General features: G+C 44.5%; 1 pseudogene; it reads left to right on the forward strand.

The window, feature by feature from the left end:
- The first annotated feature begins 230 nt into the window (after positions 1–230).
- Positions 231–703, forward strand: LOC142449304 (large ribosomal subunit protein eL29 pseudogene; annotated as a pseudogene).
- The last annotated feature ends 8,623 nt before the right edge of the window (positions 704–9,326 follow it).

Raw genomic sequence — 9,326 nt, forward strand, 5'->3', positions numbered from 1 at the left:
CGAGAGAGTGTGCAGGGAGGATGAGGAGCAAGTGATGGCACCTTGAGGGGACGGTGATGAATGAAATGAAACAAAATGGGTACGAACTATGGAATGTCAAAACTATGATCTTCTCTGCAAGCCTGCACCTGCACTCCATGAGCAATCAGTGGTTTGTTTCTTTTAAGAGTCCAGCCTCGACCTCTCTTCCGGTCCCTGATGCTCCGACAGCTGCAGGTGTTGGTGCAGACATGGCCAAATCCGAGAACCACACCACGCACAACCAATCCCAGAAATGGCACAGAAACGGCATCAAAAAACCCTGGTCACAACAATCCGAATCTCTTAAGGGGGTGGACCCCAAGTTCCTGAGAAACATGCACTTCGCCAAGAAGGACAACAAGAAGGGCCTGAAGAAAATGCAGGCCAACAACGCCAAGGCTGTGGCTGCTCGCGCCGAGGCCATCTTGTGAAGCCCACAGAGGTCAAGGCCAAGATCCCAATGGGCGTCAACCGCGAGCTCAGCCGACTGGCCTACATTGCCCACCCCAAGCTTGGCAAGCGGGCTCGGGCACGTATTGCCAAGAATCTGAGGTTCTGCCGGCCCAAGGCCAAGGCACAAAGCAAGGCTGATGCTCCACCCAAGGCCACTCCAGCAAAAGCTCCCAAAGGCGCCCCTGCCCCAGCTCAAGCTCCCAAAGGCTCCCAGGCTCCCACAACGTAGAGTTCTCTGTGAGGGCGAGAGCGACTGGTGTGAGCCCTGGGCTGCCGCCTGCATGGCACTGGTGTCTTGTGCTGTTTGTTGTGCAAATAAACCCATGTGGTGCTGAAAAAGAAAAAAAAAAGAGAGTCCAGCCTCGGAAGCCCCATGAGGCCATTCTGATCCATCCTCTTGGATGCCTGTGAACATAGATACACTGGCGACCTGGTTATTTCTAGCCTAGAAAAACTCTGTCCGTTGCCACATTGTCTGAAAACTAAAATTTCCCTTAACCACGATATAAACTGTGGATGGCCACACAGCAGGAGGCAAACAGAAAAATGAGTTACTATAGCTATGATGCGTCAGCCTACCTAAGTTTCAAGAAAGTCAGTAGAAAACAAGTAACTTGAATTCTTGACATGAACAGAATAACACTATTGATATCAATGTTAAAGGATATGTGAAACAACACCGTTGATTGTGAATAGATATATTCATATAGAGTCAAGGGAAAAAGACAGTCATGAGACTATTAAATGCCCATCGAAATCAGAATTTGTTATGAGCTCTGAAAAGCATACTTTGCAAAGTATTTCAACTGTGTGTGCTATGATTACTTTCTTAAGGTGGGGGTAGTTTTGTGTTTGTTTGTTAGTCCCTAGTTAAGTTCATCTCTGAAATATTCTGTAATTCTGACACTCCATTCAAGAAAGTATCACTGCATACTTGCTCTGAGCTAGACGTATACAAATTGTAAATCTCGCCCCAATTCTTGAGCTTCAACAAAACAAAAGCCGGTGCACCCCCTTGAGAAACCGTCTGAACCAGTGGCCGACTGGAGCCCTGGTGCTGACAGGCTCCGTCAGCAGAGACGGCGAAGGCGCTCACCGTGCCGGCCCTGGGACCTTAGTTAACTGACAACTGGCATCTGGTCACAGCCAGAAACACTATGCTGCCTTAGACCGGCTCGGGAAAAAGAAAACACCAAGCAGAGGCCAAAGGCCGCCTTGCTGGGTGACGCCCCCCCCCCGACGGGCGGATGTGACAGCAGTGCGTGCTAGGGTTTTAGTCATCACCTCTTCAAGGCGACTGGGAGTCGAGGAAAGAGAAGTCACTAGACCAGTTAAGCAATCACTGGCAGATAAAGGGACACCTCTGGCTAAAGGTATGCCAACAGAGGAGAGGAAGGAGGGAGGAAGCACTTTGCCCTTTGTAATAAGTAACTCATGGAGAGAGGGGCTGGGCAGGCTCTGGTTTCTCTGCTGCCTGCAGTGGCCTTGCACCCTGTGAGAGAGGACCATGGCTTGTGGTCTGCAGGTCAGAGCTGGAAGGTGGGAACTCGGAGAAGGAACCAGACAAGTGCCCACCAGCTCCCCTCTCACTTCACCTGCTCGTCACAGGGGCTTGGCAAGGACTGCCATGTTGGACCCCATCCTGTATGCCAGGTACCCTTGTAAGTACTTCCAGCACCACCAAGAAGTCCACTTTCTATGTGTCGCTCAATTCTTCAAATAATGCACACCAAAAAACCCTGTCACTAGCGCCCTCATTTTAAAAATAAAGAGATTGATGTGCCGTTTAAGTTGCCAAAGTCCACCCTTCGTCCTCGGGACCCCAAGATCTGAACGCTGCTCCACAGTCCACATTGTGAACCACTGCACATCCTGTCCCTCAGCAGATACTTCTGAAGAGCAAAAGGCCTTCAAGCCTGCACTGAGGCACTGCTGAAATGAAAAGAATTCTGGGAGAGAGATGTACATCAGTCTACACTTCTGTGTCCCCACCATCCTAAGGTGTCATTCATGTAGCTGCGACAGCACGCAGCCTCCTGGCAAGACCCCAATGAAATCTCGTGAAGGTGAGAGTCGTTCGGGGGAAGGTGCAGGGGTAGCACCAAAGTATGAAGGATTACCAGGGACCTTGTAATCGATCCAAGGTTCTCGAGAGAAATGAAGGTGTGGTCACTTCAGGGAAAGGAATTCAACCCGTGGATGCTAATCAAACACAGAAGACAAACAGACGAAGAGAGGAATCCAGAAACCATTGTAAAGATGTGCAATACTTACATATGAGGGGGGAGTATTTGGAGTGAATTGTGTCTGTGGAATATAGATATGTGATACCCTAACCAACACCAGTGCTGATACCTATGAGTGGAGATAGAATCTTTGAAGATGTGATCAGTTAAATTAATATGAGATCATACTGGAATGAGAGGGGTTCTAATCCAATATGACTGGTATACTTATAGAGAGAAGAGACAGAGACACACAGCAAAGACAGTCTCATAACAGAGGGAGTGGCCCATGAAGTGATTACATATGCAAACCAAAGACCACCAGCCATCACCACAAGCTAAGAGGCAGGCATGGGGAAAATGCCCCTCCCCACCCCCATATCAACATGGGGTCTCCAAACCTTATGGCAACCCTATAGGACAGAGTAGACCTTCCCGGGTGGGTTTCCAAGACTATAACTCTATACAGGAGTAGAAAGCCCAGTCCTTCTCCACGGAGTGTCTGGTAGTTTTGAACTGCTTGACCTTGTGGTTGGCAGCCCAATGAGTAACCATTATACAGGGTGGTGGTGAGTCAGAATTGACTCCGTAACAGTGAGATTGGCCTAGTTGAAGAGCCTCTGAACAGTGAGACAATACATTTCTGTCCTTATAAGCCACCCAGTGGTCATAGCCCTCTTGTATCAATCCAGGTTGACTAGAGAAACAAATTCATAGACACTCATATGTATATAAGGAAGAGCTTTATATACAAGAGCAATTGAATATTGAGACAACATCCCAGCCCAGTTCAAATCAAGTCCATAAGTCCAATATTAACCCATATGTCCAATACCAAGTCCAATATTAGCCCATATGCCCGATACCAATCTATAAATTCCTCTTCAGATGCATGAAATGCATGCAATGGCACAGAATGCAGGAATATCACAGGCCAGGGGGTGGAAAGTCTTGTGGATCCAGTGGTGGTGTAAGCACCTTAGTGCTGGCATGGGTCTCCATGTGGCTCCCTCTAGCTCTGGAGCTCTAGCTTAGCTCCATGTGTCATGTCAGCAGGGAAGACAAAGTAGAAAGAGTCTGTCTGTATCTGGCCTCCAGTGAGCTATTTATCTCCAAGGCAACGCCAAAGGAAATCATCAAGCTGCGCCCTGATTAACAGGCTAGACTCCACCCCTTCACAAATTAACAAAAGATTATTTAACTGCCACACCTCCTAAACCCCCAAACCAAAGTCACTACTATTGTGTAGATTCTGACTCCTTTAGGACTCTATATGAGACTCTATAGGACAGAGTAGAATTAACCCTGTGGTGTTACAACTCTGTAATTCTTTATGTAGTAGAAAGCCTCATTGTCTTCCCCCAAAATGACTGGGAGTTTCAAACTTCAGACTATGTGGTTCTAGGGAACGAATAAAGAGGTGTTCGATAAATATGTGCTGAAGAAATGATGTGTTCAGCACTGAACTTTTGACTGATGCTTTTATGTGTGGAAATTTATGTCCATGATCAGAAGGCTCTCGAAGTGAGAGAAAAAACACTAAACTAGCAACCAGAGGACTCAGTTTCTAGGCCTGGCTTTGCCCTACCTAGCTCTGTGACAGTGGGCAAGTCTCATCACCTTGTCGAACCTCAATTTCCACTTCTTAAGAATAGTGGGTTGAGCTTGAGGTTCTCAAAAGCCCCTTTGGCCCTAATCTTGGCTCTATGAGTCATTGCAGGGTTCCGGTGGCTTGTCACTGGGGTTCACAAAGAACAAAAGAACAAACAATCAAAAGCAAGGGCACAGAGTTCAAAGGGTGCACTCTGACTCACAGGTCCTTGCGCAAGGATGTAAAATGACATTTAGCAGGCAAGTGATTCAAGGCTGTACTTTTCCAATGTTTTTGATGGAAATGTCCTGTAACGCATGGTACCTGTATAAAATTGGTGTTCTTTATGATTTTTGTGGGTTTAGATCTAGCCCCTAACATGAAAACAAATAAAATCCCTGGCTCCGTGCTGTCGGAGCAATACCCTGGATTCCATATCAAGTTGAGTCCTGCATGGGAAGAAAGATCAGGGCTCTCTGGTGACTTTACTTTGGCTTTGAGTCACCACCAGAACTCTCCAAGAGTTTGTGATTCATGTTGATGTTATTTAGGGAAAGAACCATAAAGCCATCAATAAACCTTACCTGCCTCTGATTCCTCCCCCAGCACCCCACTAGGTTGTCACCAAGCTTTATTTGTGTAATCAAAATAATACAGACAAACCTCGATTATTTGGACAACACCAATGGGAGGCCTCAGAGAAGCATTTTTTTCCTGTAAGTTCAACTTCTAAGAAGAAAGGAAATGCAAGTCATTACCAAAAGGACCTGTGTTCCAGATTTATCTGGGTGGGGGGCGGAGAGATGTTATGGTCACCTAAGATGTCATCATCAACCTTGGTCCCAGTTTTAACCCCTGGCAATAAAATAATGTCAGGGTTTTTCCTGAGGTCTCTGTAGATTCTCAGAAATTCTATCCTGCACATCACCACCGCTTCCAAAGCCAGGACGGTCTCACCAATAACCCTCCTCATGTCTCAAAATTCAACAGCACACACCTTCCCCGTGTTTGTCCAGATAAAATTTTATGAGCTGGTGCTTCCCTCCAAGGCCATTGAGCAGAAGGTTTCTAATGGCAGATGTACCACTAGACTACGGAAGAGCAGAGATCCTGTGCTCAGATTGCCCATGTTCAAAAACCAGCTCCGCCACTAGCTACTGATGTGACCATGTTATTATTTATTTTAATTAAAAGATCATTTTAGTGGGGCCTCTTATAGCCCTTATAACAATCCATACATCAATTGTATCAAGCACATTTGTACATACGTTGCCATCATTTTCTAGGCATTTACTTTCTATTGAGCCCTTGGTATCAGCGTCTCTTTTTGCCCACCCCACCCCTGTGACCCCTTGATAAATTAGAAATTATTATTATTTCATACCTTACACCAACTGGTCTCCCTTTCCCATGGTTCCTGTTGTTCCTCCCCCTGGAGGGGGTGTGTGTGGTTATGTGTTGATCGTGATCAATTTCCCCTTCCTCCCCTCCTCTCCCCACCTTCCCTCCTACCCTTCTGGTATTGCTACTCCCAATCCTGTTCCTGAATTCCGTGTGCCGTAAGCTCTTATCTCTTATCTGTACCTGTGCACATGCTCTGGTCTAGCCCAAAGTGAAAGGCAGTACTGGGGGGTGAGGAAGCCTCAAAGAACCAGAGGAGTATTTTATGTTTCATCAGTGATTTATTGCACCCTAATTGACTCATACCTTCCCTATGACCCCTCTGGGTGAGGATGGTCCCATTGTCAACAGATGGACTTTGGGTCTCTGCTCCAACCTCTCTCATTCTCAACAATATGGTTTGTTGTTTATTTGTTTGTGGTCTTCTGGTGCCAGTTACCCAGTCCCAGCGACACCTTATGATCACACAGGCTAACTTGTTTCTTCCATGTGGGCTTGTTGCTTCTCTGCTAGATGGCCACTTTCTTAATTTTAAGCCTTTAAGACCCCAGATGCTATAATTTTGATAGCCAGGCACCATTAGTTTCCTTCACCACATTTGCTTGTGTACCCATTTTGTCTTCAGTGATTGTGCCAGGAGGGTGAGCATCACAAAATACCATGTTGCTAGAACAAAATGATCTTGCATTGAGGGAGGGCTTGAGCAGAGGCCCAAAGTCCATCCACTACTTCAGGATATTGCCAAATAAATATATTTCCACAGGCCAATACCTCTATTTTTATGAACTAATGTATTTTTATATGTACACAGTTATGTTTATACCTCTATCCATAGCTTTGCTTACTAGGTAATTCCTGTTTCTTTTTACCTTCCTCCTGCCCCACCATCACGCTCGCCCTACTTCTGCCTCCTATTAATTCCTTTCAGCTAAATTACTGTTGCTCCAGCACCCCCAGGATCTCTATGTCCTCCGTGTTGTTGATTTTAATTCCCTAGTTGTTCCCTGTCTATGGCATTGTTTGCTCACCCCTCCTTTCCCCGCCTCTTTTTCCCGCCAGTCTCTCCGGGACCATTGGTTCTGTTGTTTACTCCTCGAGCTTACTTCCCATGCCTAGTTTATGTAAGTAGGCAACCCAACAATAACAGAGACCAAACAAAAAGAAAACAAAAGATTGAAAAGGAAAAAAAAGAAAAATATACGTAATTCCAGGTCTGTCTGCAACCTCTATGACTGTCTCCCCACCAGTCTTGGGAAGCTTCCTCTCCCAGCCTGAAGTCTGGGCCTCTTCAGAGGCTCCGTGGGTCTGCTTCACTCCTGTACCTGATCTGTTGTGTTCCCTTCTTGGTTTGCCCCTGTGACCATGTTTTCAGATGAGCAAACCAGGCATGCTCATGAAGTCAATTCTGGAGGAACGTCTAGGGAGTACTCAAATAAACTTCCTGCAAAGTAATTAGCCTAATGCCTCTCTCATGTCAAAGACTTTATCAAACATTCTCTGTTATCATTAATATTCAAATCAGTTGCCACTGAATAGACTATGTCTCAAGCCCGCCCTATGTATGTCAGAGTAGAACTGGGCCCCATGTGGTTTTCGATGGCTGATGGTTGTGAAGTAGATCATCAGGCCAGCCTTCCAAGGTGCCTCTAGCTGAATTTAGACCCTCCAACTTTAGGATAAGAGTTTGCATCACTCAGGGAGTCCATTCATAGTATCACCTAGGATGGATGCCCCCTGAGCTGTAACTAGAAAAACTAGAGTTAACTCTGCCATGGCAAGATGCCGAAAGAATGATATATGAATCAATGTTTTAAAAGAGTTGGTAAATTGTTGCCTGACTCTTTAACCCGACATAGGGTTGGTGTGGGTCAGAATCAGCTTGATAGCAGCGGGTCTTTAAGAGCTATTTTTTTTATAGGAAATGTGTTCACAAAAGTAATGTGGGTGTAAGAGAACAGAGTCCTTGATATGTAAATAAACAGCATTTCTGTCCAAGAGCAACACATACCGTTTCCCTTCCCCTTGACATTCAGCAGTATGTGATAACCTCCCTCTCTTCTCCCATCAGCTTCCAGGGCTTCGCTTTGGGAATGTGTTGGGCTATATGCCCCCCCTTATAGTAAACATATTGCACATAGCTGCATGTTGGAGGCAAACCAAAAGAAAGAATCCCAAAGAATTGCTCTTGTCTGTTTCTATAACAAGTCAAGTAAAAACATTTTTATTATTTTATCAAACAAAGCAAAACAGAAGTGGCTTGTTCATCAGAATAAGTCTTTTCATCCTACCTTACAAATAGTCATCTCAGAATAGTGGTAAGTCCAAATGGAGTGGCTAGAATACTGATTTGTCCATTCAGTCCTAGGACTGCATGTGTTTATTGAAAGTCACCTTTATATAAGGTCCAAAATATTAACAGTTAAAATCTAAAATAGGGCCACATCTACCCAGATGCTAAAGTCCTCCTTCGAATGGAAGAAGGGGAGGAATCAAAGGATGTGATATAAAAATATCAAATTTCTTTGCATCACAATAAAATATGATCAAATAGAAAAGCATATGAAAATAATTCATATCAACCAAAAAATAGGAACGCAAAGCAAAATGAAAGAAAACAAACTAAAAACCAGTAATAAAAATGAACTTCAGCACTCACCTGGCAGGGGAAATACCGTGACCATGAGGGTGGCTTTCCCAGGGCGAGGCTCAGCCTTATACTCCAGAGGTGCTGACCCCCGCGGTCTCTGCAGGATTGGTGGCAGTGGAGCACCGCATTCAAGCTCTTTAAAAAAAAAAAGAAAGAAATTAACTTAATTAAAAATACACTTACATAAAAATGCAATTTCAAAAGCAAGATACCATTCTTCTGTGTGTTACAATGTGTGTACCTGTGTCTACAGCTCCGCTGCGTGCTGGCCAGGTGTGCTGGGGGGAACAGAAATGTCTTTAGCTTTCCTGAAACATACTTTGATAACATTCATCCAAGACCTCTAAAAACATTCTTAGACTTCAGTCCACTGATTTCATTTTAGGAGAGCCGTTCTGAGAAAAAAACGAAGAGCTGCTAACTAATATCACCATAATATTTTATTTACAAAGATATGTATTAAAGCTTTATTTGTAGCAGCAAAAATCTGAAATCAACAATGCAGACCAAATCCTGGAATATTGTTCAACCATGAAAAGCTCCTATATATAAATAGCCTTTAAAAGTAAGAAAATTCTTAGACTATTTGAAGTTTTAAAAACAAGACTAAAGTTTAATAAGTGCATAATGGTTACATGTTGGGCTGCTAACCACAAGGTCAGCAGTTCAAAACTACCAACTGCTCTAGGAGAAAGACAAGGCTTTCTACTCTTATTAAGAGCTAGGGTCACAAGCACCCTAGAGGCAGTTCTACACTTTCTATAGGGTCGCTTAGAATCAGAATTGACTCAGTGGCAGTGAGTTTGAGGATTTGGGGGTTGTTTTTGTTTGTTTGATACATTCAGCCACTCTGTAAAAAATGTATAGAGAAATAACCAGGAAAAAAGCCACTAATCTATCAGAGTGATCATTACTATAATGCCCCCTCTTTTCCTTAGTTTGAAAGGTTCCCGGATGTTATAAACTGCTCGTACTCAACTGCCGGCGT

The sequence above is a fragment of the Tenrec ecaudatus genome, chromosome 5, assembly GCF_050624435.1.
Source record: "Tenrec ecaudatus isolate mTenEca1 chromosome 5, mTenEca1.hap1, whole genome shotgun sequence".
In the NCBI taxonomy this organism is placed as follows: domain Eukaryota; kingdom Metazoa; phylum Chordata; class Mammalia; order Afrosoricida; family Tenrecidae; genus Tenrec; species Tenrec ecaudatus.